The following is a 16,640-nucleotide window of genomic DNA, read 5'->3' on the forward strand; positions in this document are numbered from 1 at the left end:
AAGAGGGGAAGTCAGTTGTGCAAATGAAAACACCAGCTCACCCCGTCAGGGTCACCCAGTCAGCCCTAACTATAAGCTTTGTCGAAAAGGAAGGTTTTAAGCCTGGTCTTAAAAATAGAGAGGGTGTCCGCCTCCCGAACCCAAACTGGGAGCTGGTTCCACAGGAGAGGTGCCTGATAACTGAAGGCTCTGCCTCCCATTCTACTTTTAGAGATTCAAGGAACAACAAGTAAGCCTGCAGTCTGAGAGCGAAGAGTTCTGCTAGGGTAATATGGTACTATCAGGTCTTTAAGATATGATGGAGATTGGTTGTTAAGAGCTTTATATGTCAGAAGAAGGATTTTGAATTCTATTCTAGATTTAACAGGGAGCCAATGAAGAGAAACCAGTATAGGAGAAATATGATCTCTCTTGCTAACTCCCGTCAGTACTCTGGCTGCAGTGTTTTGGATCAGCTGTAGATGTTTCAGAGAGCTATTGGGACAACCTGATAATAAGGAATTACAGTAGTCAAGCCTAGAAGTAACAAATGCATGGACTAGTTTTTCTGCATCACTCTGAGACAGGATGTTCCTGATTTTCACAATATTTCTCAGGTGGAAAAAGGAAGTCCTACAGATTTGTTTTATGTGCGAGTTAAAGGACATGTCCTGGTCAAAGATAACACCGAGGTTCCTCACAGTAGTACTGGAGGCCAATGTAATGCCATCCAGAGTAACTATATGCTTTGAAAGCAATTCTCTAAGATGTTTGGGGCCAAATACAATGACTTCAGTCTTGTCTGAATTTAGTAGTAAGAAATTATAGGTCATCCAGGTCTTTATGTCCTTAAGACAATCTTGCAGTCTAGCTAGCTGATTAGTTTCATTTGGCTTCATAGATAAATACAATTGAGTGTCGTCAGCATAACAATGGAAATTAATACAGTGCTTCCTAATAATGTTGCCTAAGGGAAGCATGTATAATGTGAACAGTATTGGTCCTAAGACAGAACCCTGAGGAACTCCATGATTAACCCTAGTATGCTCAGAAGAGTCATTGTTGACATGCACAAACTGGAACCTGTCTGATAAGTAGGATTTAAACCAGTCCAGTGCTGTCCCTTTAATGCCAATAGAATGTTCTAGTCGCTGTAATAAAAGTTTGTGGTCGATTGTATCGAATGCTGCACTAAGGTCCAATAAAATAAGTATAGAGACCAGTCCATTATCTGATGCTATGAGAAGGTCATTAGTAACTTTCACCAGAGCTGTTTCTGTGCTATGATGCACTCTGAAGCCTGACTGAAACTCTTCAAACAGGCTATTCCTTTGTAAATGTTCATATAATTGATTTGCAACTGTTCTTTCCAGAATTTTAGAGAGAAATGGGAGGTTGGAAATTGGTCTATAGTTGGCTAAAACATCTGGATCTAGAGTGGACTTTTTAAGTAAAGGTTTGATTACAGCAACCTTAAAAGCCTGTGGTACATAACCTGTTACTAGAGAGAGATTAATCAGATCTAACATTGAGGAATTAATTAAAGGTAAAGCCTCCTTGAACAGTCTAGTTGGGATAGGATCTAAAAGACATGTTGATGGTTTGGATGTAGAAACTATTGAAATGAGTTCAGAGAGATGTATGGGGGTGAAAAATTCTAAATATCCATCTGGTCTTACAGCCAATTCTAAAGTATCTGTACTCGATGATACATCTGTGACATTTGCAGGAAGGGCCAGATTAATTTTTTCTCTAATCGTAATAATTTTATTTGTAAAGAAGCTCATGAAGTTGTTACTGCTCAAAGCTAAAGAAATACAAGTTTCAACAGAGCTCTGACTCTTTGTCAGCCTGGCTACAGTGCTGAAGAGAAACCTGGGGTTGTTCTTGTTTTCCTCTATTAAAGATGAATAATATGTTGTCCTGGCATTACGAAGAGCTTTTTTATAAATTACTAGACTTTTTTTCCAAGCTACATAAACTTCCTCTAAATTAGTGGAGTACCACTTCCTTTCCAGCTTTCGGGACGCCTGCTTTAAAGTCCGCAGCTGGGAATTATACCAAGGAGCAGGTCCTCTCTGAGATAGAACTTTCTTTTTTACAGGTGCAACACTATCAAGTGTTGTACGCAGTGAGGCTGCAGCATTATTAACAATATAATCCACTTCTGTGGGGGTAAAATTATAATATTTCCCTTCCATTATATCAGTAAGTGGTGCTGGACTAAATAGAGAGGGTATTATTTCCTTGAATTTAGTCACCAAATTGTGAGACAGACATCTACTGTAATGATATTTATTCTTAACTCCTATACAATCTATTGTTGTAAATTGAAATGTTATCATAAAATGGTCAGAACCAGTTTTCTACCTTCGGCTGATTCTACCAGCAGACACCGAATGGACTCTGATAGTTCGGTGAGTGTTTATTTTCTTAACGGTGCCGCTTTTAATGTACTTTATGTGCAGCTGTAATGTCAGATATTATGTGTGCCATGTACTCCAGATGTTGGTGGAGTTTATTTCTATGTGTATTGACCAGAGAAGAGAGTTAGCATCCAGTAAATATTAGCTTTAATGTTAGTGATGCTAATGAGCTAGCTGCTCAGTCGTAGCCTGATTAAAACTAACATAGCATTAAGCTGACGACGTTTGTGTTGAGTTTCATGTAAACAGCTGAAGTGTGTTGTGTTAGTGTAATGTGTTACATTTAGTTAATAAAACTGTCAGTGGAGACGCTGGTTCACATTAATGTAATGTTTAGAAAACCTAAATGTGATTAAAACAGTAAGGTTAAGATTCTGTGTTGTAAGTAGTTCTGAACATCTGCTGAGTCTCTGAAGTTAAACTGGAGAAAACAGTAAATCTACTCTATAACGGTTAACGTTGTTTAATGACTGATTCACATGTTGTAGTACATCTGAGTGTAGATTAGAAAAATAACCTCCCAGGATATGACCAAAGTAATGATTAATAGTACAGTTATTACATTTAGATTACAGCACAGAGAAGCTGGACAATAAAATCCTCTCCCCTAAAGCTAACGTGACTACAGGCCTTTCTGTCTTTCAGTGCTTGGAAAACTATATGAAACAAGAAGTCTTTCCAGCGTCACTTTAAAATGAATCTCTGCTGTTGATGCTGATACTGTGACGTATGTCTTCATCTCAGGTGTCTCATGTTCACTGTGAGGATCTTCTGAGTGAAGCCAACAGAAGGAAAACCTTATCTGGTTGTGAAGAAGCAGACTGAATGGATGACATCCTCAGTGAATCATTTCCAGTTTAGCTTTCACTTCCAGAAGAATAGACCAACTCTTTCAGCACTTTATTATTCTCTGTTCTTAGTATTCACAGGTTCCATTTATCACCTTTAACTTCATCTCTGCTGTTGTAGCATAATGATAATACAGAGTACATGTTGCCATTATTTATTGCAGATATGCAGCTTTAAAACATCAACACATTCAGGGTAAGAACTTCATTATTCCCTTTATTGCACATTTAAAAACTACATTCTTTAACAATTCTGAACTGTAAAGATGTGTAAACACATGAATTAAATGGATTAAATAAATAATGTGTTGCTGACAGTGAAATGTAAAAACTGAACAGTCACAAGACAAGTTGTATTATGAAGAGAGGAGCTGAATCTGCAGCATTATTGTTATTACTGGAAGGATGAGGAGGACATCAGTGCTCTTTCTCACAGTGGTTAAGGAGAAAAGACTCTTCAGACAACCACAGCTGGATGTTCATGTTCTCTGTAGCTCTCAGTCCATCAGACTAGATGTTTCCAGTGATCCAGACCAAGGCTGGAAGGAAAAGACACAAACAGTGAGGAAAAGAAAAAGGTTCTTTCATTCCAACTGCTGGAACATTAAACATCAGAGTGAACACATCAGGATATGAATGGAACACAATAGAGTGTTATATTTTTGTTCTATTTTTTAATCATATGGAAATGTTTGTTTTCTATTTCTATTTATCTGCATTTTTTTATCTGTCTACTACATTCACAGATGAATGCAAACTCAAAATGCAATTATAGCAATTATATTCAACATTTTACAACTTTTTGTAAACTAAAGCACTTTCAGTGTCTTCTAAAGGGGTCTATTATGGGATGGCTACACTGTTAGCAGTTAGCAGGACTGTCGTAGCTAACCTGTGGTGCTAACAGCAACATGTTTTGCATTGAAGTGATACTGTCGGTTCGAAGTGCAGCGGTGATAAGAAAACTCTTTGTTGCACAGTTTGCAAACAACCATGCTTTTATCCAAGCTGACATCAGGAAGAAAACTTTCCTCCCAACAAGCACAGAGTCTCATCTTCCTTCACTGTTCACCAAACCTCCTTCTTCACTGCAGACCATAGACCGCATGCTGCAGACAGACTGTAGGTTCATTACCGCCACCTACTGGGCTGGAGTGTTCACAAATTAGGGAACTGAGAAAAATCCGATTAAAATGCGTTAATTTAACACGTTATTTCTTCTGTAATTAATCAGAATTAATGGGTTAAAGTCCCAGTCCTAATCATTATTATTATTGTGAAAGGACGTTGCTCACTGGCTCTGAATACACAGACAGACAAGCCATGGGCTGGATGTTGATCAGTACTTGGGTTGGCTGTCATCATGTCACCTCCAAACTAACAGTGGAGGGAGGCTTTGGCAAACTTTGTTAGATGCAGTGTGTGGGAGAAATAGAGATAAACTAAAACAAGACAAGCTAACAAATGCCGCAGCCAAGTAGTTAGCAATGGACTGCATTCCGGTTAGTCTTGTGTAAGATGTCGGTCTGTGAAATGTTCTTCTAAAAAATGACGGTACGTATGAGTCACAACCTGCATCACTGGAAAGTTTTTTGTGTGACGATATAAACCGGGACTATAGTTCCCGATGCAGCGACCTTTTGTTCGAATCTGTCCCACGGCCATTTGTTCTTCTCTCCACATTTCCTGTCACTCTCCACTGTCCTATATATTAAAGCCTGAAAAGGCCAAATGTGATTGCATTTTTGTTCATATAACAGTACTTTTAAAATGAAAGTGCAGAAAACACTACTTTTAATTTCATTATTTAATTTTACACATGACAATGCGATAAATTGCGATTAATCGCAGAAAATCATGTGATTCTTCGCAATCAAAAATTTTAATCATTGCCCAGCACTAGTTTAAATCAAAGAAATAAATGTAACCATGAGTGAACTATTAGTATAAGAGCTTCAACCTTTCCTAAAAGAAATCAAAAATTAAAGTAAAATATCACTGCCTGACCTTACTTAAAGAGAACCCAAAAGAAAGAATATCATGCCAGAACCTAGTGTCTTTGAACAAACTGGAAGTGTAAGTGTGAGTGGCTAAATCCCTAGCCAGTCAACCAAGTCTCTGTGTACCCTAACTCTAACCTGTGCATAGTTCAGTTGCATCAGTTGTCAACTGGGCAGGTATTTGTAACCCCAAATTGTGTCCACTGCATTTTAGACATGAACTGGGTGCCCCTTCACTCATGATCCTCAGGAGGCCAGACAGAAAGCAGGAAGGTGGGATGGACCAGCTGGATCCAGTCTCTTGCACATCAATACTTAATGAACTCTACACGGAGGGGCATTACAGCATGCAGTATATCTTGTCACTGGAAGTAGTTTGCACTGTTCAAACATAAAAACGTTACCTAACTACAGGTATTTGTTTCAAAAGCTTCATATTGTGAAAAACTGATATTTGGAAATTTGTGTTTCCTGTGCCTTAACTTGTCATTTTGTAAAGATGTTGTTTATTTTTGCTATTTTTTATTTTATTATTTGGAAATACCAGAATTTGCACAATATTTTACATTTTTGTCTGTCTGATCACATCATTTCTAAAAAATAAATCGGACATTACAATCAGTTACTCGGTACTTGAGTAGTCTTTTCACCAAATACTTTTTTACTCTTACTTGAGTAATTTTTTGGATGACTACTCTTAACTTCTACGTGAGTGATATTATTTTGAAGTAATGTTACTCTTACTTGAGTACAATTTTTGGCTACTCTACCCACCTGTGTTCATAAGCTTTGTAAGGTGTGAATATTTCTTTAACAAACTTTTATTTTGAAAAGCAGTTTACGCAGAAGTATTTTATTTTGAAGGACTCTCTCAGAGAAACAGGAAGTGCAGTTGTGACGAGACGCAGAGAAGGTGTTAAATATTTGTTGTTCGGCTCCCGGTTAATATAAACACCACCAATGAGGAAATGCCGTAAGTAATAATTTATGTTGCATAAATTAGTTGAGGATGAAAATAGATTATAAATACATGTTAAAAAGCGATTGTTTTGCATTAGATAAAAACGATTTATATTTACAATTTTTTTCACAGAAAAAGGACAGCATGTAACGTTGTTGTATTTATGTTTATTTCAGTTTTTACTCCATGTCCATGTACTAAATGAAGAGCCTTCAGTAAACAGTCAAGCTTACTACACGACTCTGTCATTTTTGGAGTGGAGTTTAGCTCGCTGTTGAGCTGAAGTACACATACACTTTAGTGCGAACAGCATAAATATTAACACCATAACAATATTTTACTGTTGCAATGTTTCCTCTATTTGGATGTGTGACCTTCTGAGTGTAGAATAATGAAATAAGTATTCTTTACTTAATTTTAGATTGTGTAATATTTAAGGAAGAAAACAAAAAGTAGATGGACTTTTACTCATCTTTATTCACTCATTTGCACAAATAGAAATATATTTTTATAGTCTTACAGTTTTACAGTCTTATAACATAACTGGAGGCGCATTTCATTCAAAAACACACGTTCATTCAAGCCATTCATTGTTACGTTTTTTAAAAGGCTACATTTTTTTTATCTCAGCAGTCATTGATATGTCTGTTGTTTGTTATTTATACTAATTTAATACCATTGCTGTTGAAAATATGACATATTTTCATTTTGAATTCATATCTTAGTCACACTACAGATTTTTTTTTTTTAATATTGTGTGCTGTTATTGGGTGGATAGTGGTTATTGTATCTTTGGATTTTTGCTGTCTAATTAAATGAGCAAGGGTTGAAAAAAGAGATTATAAGAATGACAATATTAATTAAGTAACATTAATTAATTTTCATCATGTATTGCTTCAGAATTCATTGCTGTCACAACCCAGCATAATTGCTGCACCACATAAAAACTTTAATGGAACAAATTTAATTCAAAATGCAAAATATCTACAGTATTTGTTTTTGTGCAGTGACATATTGTTAATAGTTCTGAATGAAATGTGCTACTTGCAATAAAACTTAACTAACATGACTGCTCTAAGAGGATTAATATCCTCTTAGAGTCAGCTACATGCACGCACAGACACACACAGTTCAACCTATCCCACTGACCTGCTTTCTAACACAGAAGTTGCACACGATGTTCCCTCTGCATGTCTCCTTCTTTCTCCTTCCAGTTTTTCTCACACAGATGAGGAGGTGAAGTGTGGAGGGGTCTTGTGGGTGCTCATCACACACACTTGACAGAAGCAGTGCTCTTGGTGAGGAGCTACATGATATATGAAGATGACCACTTTGAGCGAGCCACACAAACGCATGCACCTACACACACATACTGCTCATCAGCCCCCTGCCCTCCATTCAGCTCTTGAGGCTCTGATGGTGACATATATGGAACACATGCAGAATGAAGCCTCTTAAATATTCATGTCTCATCTGTGTGTCTGCAAATTGTTGTCCGCATCAGACAGTGTGCACATCTGTGTGTGTTGTGCATCCATACGTTTGCGTTCTTGGGTGCGTGCTGCATTTTAGCACGATTGTATACTTGCAGTGCAGCTGTGAACTATTGTCCTACCTTGTAGAATGCGAGATCAAATTTGCATGATTCCATGCATAAAACACATACAGTACCAGTAAAAGTTTGAACACACCTTCTCATTCAATGTTTTTCTTTATTTTTACTACTTATTTTACTCCATGTTATGGCAAGAACCAATCACCTAAGTAAAGAGAAACAACAGTCCATCATTACTGAAGGTCAGGCAGTCCAGGAAATTTCAAAAACTTTGAATGTATCTTCAAGAGCAGTTGCAAAAGCCATCAATTGCTATGACAAAACTGGCTCACATGAATACCGCCACAGGAAAGGGAGACCAAGTGTCACCTCTGTTGCTGAGGATAAATCCGAGTCATCAGCCTCAGAAATGGCAAGTTAATAGTGCCTCAGATTAGAGCCCAGAAAAATGCTACACAGAGTTCTAGTAGCAGACACATCTCTACATCAACAGTTCAGAGGAGACTGCGCCAACCAGGCCTTTATGGTCAAATAGCTGCTAAGAAACCGCTACTAAGGAAAAGCAACAAGCAGAGGAGATTTGTTTGGGCCAAGTAACACAAGAAATAGACAATGGATCAGTGGAAATCTGTGCTTTGGTCTGATGAGTCTAAATTTGAGATTTTTGGTTCCACCCACTGTGTCTTTGTGCGACATAGAAAAAGTGACCGGATGGTTATTTATGCATGGTTCCCACCGTGAAGCATGGACGAGGAAGTGTGATGGTGCTGGGGTGCTTTCCTGGTGACGCTTTTGGGGATTTATTCAAAAGTGAAGTCACACTGAACCAGCATGGCTACCACAGCATTCTGCAGCGACATACCATCCCATCTGGTTTGCGTTTATTTGGACCATCATTTATTTTTCAACAGGACAATGACCTCAAACACACCTCCAGGCTGTGTAAGGACTATTTGACCAAGTGATCAGATGACATGGCCTCCACAGTCACCTGACTTAAACCCAATTGTCAGGAAAATTCTTCAGCGGAGTCCTGACTGCTCCAAATAAGTAGAGTCACTCTCAAGTCAAAGCAAAGTTTTACTTGTGCAAGGAATCACTTAAACAGAGCAGAGTCTGAACGAGTGACTGGCAATAGGTGGAAACAGTTTAGTTTTTAAGCAGGCACATAAAGAAGTTACATTGGTATTATCAGTTTCTGAGCAGCCAGTTTCAACCGGCTGCTTGCAGGATCAACTTTTTATATTTTCATGGTCAAAGTTAGATTGTGGAAATTTACTTGGTACATTGGCTTATAAGAGTTCACAGTCACACAGTTATACAGTAGTTTGAAAACATAAATGCATTTAATCATAACACAATTATAATTTTATAACATTTCCCTCCTGTTTATGATTCATATGGTCTTTTCCAAACAGATGCTTTCACATGTGGACACAGAACCCCAGTGACAGGCATCAATATGAGGAGAACCTGTGTATGACTAGCATGAGACTAGAATGTCAGATTGGAGTAAATTTGGATGTCAGGGATCAGGTAAGCTAGATGACAGAGCCCACACCAACCTTCAGGTAGGTAGAGGTAGCTGCGTCTACCACATACCCAGACCATGTTGGTAGGACAACTCTAACCGAAATCGGAAGGTCCATATACTGTCACTTTTGTGCTGTCACCTGACAACGTCACCACTTGTGACTAAAACTGCCTCAGCCACCTGATGGAAAAATGAAACCAACATCTACACTGCAAAACCAAAAACAAACAAAAAACTCTGAAAAGCATGGATCTATTGAATGGAAAAAATTAAGTGGAACCCGAGTATTCCTTTTTAATTTAAACATGAGCGCATGTTGTTAGGTTTTTACATTAAAGGGTCGCTCTTTCCACTTCAGCTTATTCAATACAAACATCAAAATGTTTTCTTTAATGTTTTTTTTAAAGAGCAGTCAGATTAAACATTAATAAGAATGGTTAATATGCCAACGTTTTATTGTCGAACAAATATTCACTTGGCTTTCGTGTGCATGAAGAGCTTTCCACACAGGTTGCCATAACTGTGATCTGACACCTGGTATAATTTCCTAATTTTAGGTCAGAGGTCCTCATGCATCGTCTTTCTACACAGAGAGGTGCTTGTGGTATCAGTTTCCCGTACCTATGGCCCATGACTCCTCCTGCTATTGTCAGATTTGTGACGTTGGAGAATGCATTGGGGTGTCTAGATTGTACTGTTGTCCAATTGTTGACCCAACTGAAATGCTGTTGTGGCACTGTCATGTTGTATGTCATATTAGTTACAAACATTTCTCCTATGAATACACTTAAAGTGATATTTATTTGAACAGGCCATGGCATAATAATGGGGCTGGTCGGAGTGGAATGAGGTTTAGAACACACATAGCAACTCTGATTTGTGTGGCGTCTGGATAATTGAAGCGCTGTCTGGTACCACAAATTGTCAAGTTCATCTACATGGTCTATCTCATGTCTCTTAAAGATGGAGTGACTACCTTGGAACTGTAATGTCAATAACCAAAATACTGGGTGATAACTACTGTCATAGATGTGTACAACTCACACTGGTGCCATCTCCTTTGATTTCTCTCCTGTTGTTTCTCTTCATCTGCTGGTGGTGGCATCCTATCAGCGCAGCAATTGGCTCAACTGACACTCCTAATGATTCAAGAGCTACGGTTTCTTCACTGAGTTTGAGACAGCTGCACCTGTTGTTATCAGCTCCCATTGTAGCCCAGACTTCACTCTATGAATCTGTGAGGTCAACTTGTGCCTTTTTGTGGTGCGACAGATGGACCCAGGTTGACCTTTCTGTGATTCTCACAGCTGTAGGGGTGGCCAGCAACACCTGGTAAGGTCCTTCCCACCTTGACAACCAAGACTTCTTACTAATAATTTTTGGAAGATCCAATCACCTGGTCTCATCTCTGGGTCTGTAGGACCGTGTGATGTTTCTGTGGGAGGAGAAACACAGGAGACAACTACTCTTTTTGTTGGCATGGTTTTCATATTATCAGCTGAAGTCATCTCTTCATCTTTTTCTATGTCATCAGTCAGTTTAAATTGGAATAATTTGTATGGTCGTTCAAATACTATTTCAAACGGGCTAAGGCCTTCTGCTATAGATAAGATAGTAGTAAACAATAAATCCAACTCTTTCCTGTTTCTTCCACACATTTCCTTAGTTTGGACTTTAATGTGCCATTGTTTCTTTCCACTAGTCCAGCTAACTGTGGATGGTATACACAGTGGGTTTTTTTAAGTCTATGTTTAGACATTGTCCTAGCTTGGTTATGACTTCATTTACAAAAAGTGTTCCATTATCACTGGACAGTTTCTCTGGAATGCCAAACCTGGATATCATTTCTCTTACTAGTATTTTTGTTACTGTTATAGCATCTGGAGATGTACATGGGCGTGCTTTAACCCATTTGGAGCGTGGATCTGTAATTACAAGACACCATTTTTTACCTTCACTTTTATTCAGTTTGATACAATCCATGCATAGGTGTTAGAATGGACATTGGTGGTTACAGAAATTGTCCTCTTTTAGGGCTTATGGCTCCTTTACTGTTATTTTCAGCACTGATAAAGCGTTTATCACAAAATTTTTTAGAGTAATTTGAATACCCAAAGGTCTCAAACTGTTGTTCTACCAGCCTCACCATCCCTCCTGTTGAGACATGGCTCTGCCCATTGGCTCAAAATTTCTACATATTTGTGGAGAGAAGATGGGCGAACAATTTTGTCTTTTGATCATCTGAAAAGATTTGTTTGATCAGGTTTGCAGTGGTTGTACCACTTGTGTTTTTCTTTGGAGCATTTCGTTGCATGTCTCTCAGTAGGTCAGTGTCTAAAGATTGTGGTGTTAATAGGTGTTGTTCTCATAGGTTTGTTTAGCTGCATTTTTTAGCAGCGTGATCTGCTTTGGCATTTCCTCTAGAGATTGGGTCTTTATTAGATGTGTGTGCTGTGCATTTGGATATGGCTATTTTCTTTGGAAGCTGAACTGCTGCTAAAAAATTTTTGATTAGTTGCTGGTGATTCATAGGTTTACCTATAGAGGTAACCATTCCTCTTCTATTCCATTGAGTTGCAAAGTTGTAATCGTGGAAAATGCATATTGGCTGTCTGTATAAATTGTGACAGTTTTGTCTTTAGCTAACTTACATGCAGCTGTTAACGCTATTATTTCTGCTGCCTGTACAGATAGGGGGACATGGAAGTGGTCTGGCTTCCACCATTTCAGTATGTGTAACTACTGCATAACCTGTGGCATTAGTGCTGTCTGTTTGTTTAGGCACGAGCCATCTCCAAAAAATTCTAAATCTGGTTCATGCAGTGCCACGTCAGTGAGATCAGGTCTTGGTAACACAGCTGCTCCTACCTCTGTTGCACAGTTATGAGGCTCACCATCTTCTGTAGTGGGCAACAGTGTTGCTGGGTTTAACCCTACACAACTGTAGAGAGCCATGTATGTACTTGAAAAACATTTTTCATATTCTGCGTCTTGTCCAGGTGCTCCTCTGTAATACACTGTACAATGTAATTCATCTGTAGGCATTACATCTTCAGCTTGTGGTGTCCCATCTGGTGCCAGTTTAAGTAATTCAGCATTAATACTACCTGGTACTTTGTTTTATAGGTCCAGATTGTACCAATGGTATGGCTGACCTGGGTCATGCAGAACATTTTGGCATGCCGTTTTCATGGCCTTCATGCCTCTTGAGTTGATATCACCCAAATTTGTAGTTCCTCCAGTAAATCTCTTCCTAAAAGGTTAACAGGACATGCTGGATACTGCTGCAACACAGGATTTCCCTGTCTGCAGGTCAATTATTTGCAATGGTTCTATGTAGTGTTCTGTATGCAGGTTACTGCTAACTAGCACTCTTTCACCTGTGTGTTTCAGTTTTGGAAATTGTTGTTATTTTTTCTTTGTTGTTTTATCTTTACTGCAGTGGAAGCCACTCCTGAATCACACAGAAGTGTCAATTGCCTGCCATTAGTGCTAAGTTGTACTTGAGGGTGCACATGCAGTTTGAGAATTTCACAAGCTGTTTTCAAAATTTACTTCAACTTCTCTGTAGCTGTCTTTGTCTGGTTTTGGAGAGTCATTTTGCTTCCACACCCCTAGGTGTGGGGGAGGTGTGCAGTCAGTTAGCCATGCACTATCTCTTGTTTTGCTGCGACAGTCCTTGACATAATGGCCAAGTTTGCCACAATTGTAACATGTGTCATCATATTGTAGTTTTCGTGGCCCTGCTCTGTGAGTTCCTCTGCTTTTGCCTCTGCCTCCCTGTGCACCAGAGGGTCTCTCTGCCCAGTAAAGTAGCATCATCGGGGCTGAAGGGGCTGTTGGAGTTTCACCATAGAATGTGTCAATTTGAGGTTTCTTAGCTTTAATTTTTAAGCATTTTTCAAAATGCTCAGCATATTGCAATACATCTCTTAATGAGCCAGTGTGGTGTGTTACCATGTGTTTGCGCCCATAGTCAGCTATTTGAGGCTTAAGGCCAGACATGAATGCATTTTTTTTAGCTGTTGTTCATACAGGCTTGCTGGGTCTGCTACATGAGATGCTTTCAGTCCGCTGTGTGCAACAAACACTTTTTGGAGTCTGACTCTATTTTGTTGCACTGTTTCGTCTGTATCTTGAGTTGTTTCACTGATTTTTTTTTTTGTCCAGTCTGGGCGGGACTGGAATGTGTTTCTGCAACTAGTTAGAACCAAATCAGCGGCTCCATTTAATTCAACTGAATCTGATACTATAACCTGACCTCCACCTGTCATACCTGTATAAGCTTGTGGACTCTGTACCAATCGTGTCCTAGGAGAAGCATGAATGGTTCTTAGACCTCTGCTCTGTTCAGGTGGTAGTTCTGTATTAGTCCTCTCACCCATGTCTCCCATTCATTTATATTTACTTTGTAAAATATGATACCTTCAGCAGCTTTTCTCGTGTCTTCTTGGCTCCATGGGCGGAATATGCACATGGTGGGTGCTTGAGGGTTCGGTATTGTTCCTTGAATTGAATTTGGAACCTCTATCATTGGACACTGCTGTACTTCTATTTGTTCTGGATTTTGAGCCCAATAGGTCTCAGTGCCTTGTAGAAATGGGTTAGTGATTTTACCCATATTAGCGCTTGTGTGGACTTACACTGGTGAGGTTAAAGGAGCTGATGTTTAAACCAATTTGTCAATGAAGCACTTGATGTTTTTGTAATTCAGAATAACCTTTTAAAAACAGGCAGGGTTGGAGGGGGATGATGTATTTGCATATCAGTCACTCCCCCTACTGCTCCCTCCTGTTGCTCATTTTGTAGTGCTCTGTTCTGGCTGTGGTGGCGCTGCAGCTGGGCGTGGGCATCCCCTCGCTTTGCTTACAGCATTTACATCGTCCTTGTCGTGTAACATCATCTGCTCTTTTTGTTTGTACCCTTTTTTTTCTCTCCCTTCTCTACACCTTTATGCCTGACTTAACCATTTACGTGCTGCTTTAAATCCTTCCTTCTTTTTTTCTCTCATCTCCCTTACACTCTTCCTCTATTTTATCTACTAGTTCCTTGCACTGTTGTTCGAGTTTGCCATCAAAATTATATTTATTTTTCTATATTTTTTATATGTTTTGTGCCGTTTTTATCAGTTCCATGCATGCATTTGGCGTCTCCAGTGAGTTTCTTACTCGCTGAGGAGTCCATTTAGTTCTTGTGTTTTTATGTCTATTTTATCGGTCTTTATTTCACTTTATAGTTAGTTTTGCTTTTATTGTTCTTTGTCAGCTTGGTTCAATTATCTATCCCAGCTTTTATTTAATTTTGTTGTTTCAGCAATTTTAGTTATTTTGTTGTCTCATCGCCTCATCTCTGCTTGCAGTTCTGTACTGGAACTGTGGGCTTCAGTACCCCGTCTAAGTTTTAGGGTGCTTTCACACCTGTTAGTCCGCTAGAGTGGTTCGTTTGGACCCAAAAGTTGTTACAATGTTGCTATTTTCAACTGGTTCGGTTCGCATTCACACCAGTGTTTTCGCAATTGAACCTACTCCAATTAATGTTATATCTCCCCCCAGTCGTTTGGTGGCGCTGTTTACAAAACAAGGCGTTTAAGTTTGTCCCCTGTTCATCGTAAACGCAGGCTCTCGATCAAACTCGTGTGGAGAATGTGGTTTAGCTAGCGCGAGTTTTTTTTCGCCTCCCAAAAATCCCTGTGCAGGTTGCTACGGAAGCTCCCGTAGAGCAAAAAGTCTGCTGCGCCATCAAGCCGGTCCGAATGGAGACAGGTTTGTGTTCTCACCAGGAGCGAACCGAACTGGAGTTCACATAGAAGCGGACCGAGACCACCTCCCGAAAGTGGTCTCGGTGCGGTTCGTTAGTCCGAACCAAAAAAATCTGGTATGCTTTCACATCAGCCCAAACGAACCGTACTTGCAGGTGTTGCGGACTCCAGTCCGCTTTAAGCGGACTAAAAGACGTAGGTGTGAAAGCACCCTTAAGCTCCCACACTGTAAAAAAGAAAATTACAGTCTATCCAACAAAAGGTTGCCTTGAAATTTTAAGTTTTCTCAACTCCTTTTTTAAAAAATTTTATTTTTACGGTGCGGAGCTAAGGGCTTCAGTTCCCTCCCTGTAAGTTTTAAGTTCCAAGAAATAAGGGCTTCACTTCCCTTGTGGTAGTTCAGCAGCCAACCAGTTTGTATGGAGTACACAGCTGCTCCAGTCAGTGAAACTTTTCCTTTGTTATCACCATTAGATTTCCACAATCCGACAGTTTATTGAATTCAATTCAATTGTATTTATATAGTGCCAATTACAATTTACACCGTTGAGATCTACAATCCAACCATTTATTGAATTCAGTTCAATTCAATTTTATTTAATTTTATATTTATAGCACCATTACAATTTACATAGTTGAGGTTTGTTTCACTAAGACACTGTTGGACAACTACCATCCCAGTGATTGTTGGAAAGAGACAACAAAATTAGGCCTACCTTTTGAATTGTGACGACTCGGCTTTAGTTCTTTAGGATCCCGTCACCCTCCTGTGGACAGCGGCAGCTGGCCTCTTTTGAATGTCTAATTTAAGACGGAGGTCTTTGTTTCAGGAGTCTCAGACTCCCCCATGCACGGTTTCAGCCCAAAGCCTGTCCAGAGGAGAGATATTGGGATCCGGCTCGAAGGACAAATAATGTCACCAATCCAGATGGTTTGGGATGAGATGGACCACAGAGTGAAGTGCTCAGCATCTCTTGGAACTCCTTCAAGACTGCTGGAAAACCATTTCAGGTGACTCCCTCATGAAGCTCATCGAGAGAATGCCAAGAGTGTGCAAAGCAGTAATCAAAGGAAAGGGTGGCTGTTTTGAAGAATCTAAAATATAAAATGTTTTGACTTATTTCACACATTTTTGTTTACTGCATAATTCCATATGTGTTCATTCGTAGTTTTGATACCTTCCGTGAGAATCTACAATGTAAATAGTCATGAAAATAAAGAAAAACCATTAAATGAGAAGGTGTGTCCAAACTTTTTACTGGTAGTGTATGTACTTGTTTTTATTTGCCCTAAAAGAACAGGATGGTCTCTTAAATTTTTTTTTCTCCTCCTACCAGAGTTGCATGGGGTTAAAACGACTGAAGAAATCAGCCTGTGCAGGGCAACTATTTGAAACAGTTTCCAGTACAAATTGACAAGCGCCAAATTTTCTTAAACTATAAGCACAGTAGTAATTGTGATACAGAAATGATCCAAATATGTGAAAGTAAGCAGAGTTTGTATGTGGTTTCATCCTATACACCAACAATTCACATAAGGAAGACATTACAACACATTTCTCTGACACATTTCACATTTA

The sequence above is a fragment of the Amphiprion ocellaris genome, chromosome 24, assembly GCF_022539595.1.
Source record: "Amphiprion ocellaris isolate individual 3 ecotype Okinawa chromosome 24, ASM2253959v1, whole genome shotgun sequence".
Classification (NCBI taxonomy): Eukaryota; Metazoa; Chordata; class Actinopteri; family Pomacentridae; genus Amphiprion; species Amphiprion ocellaris.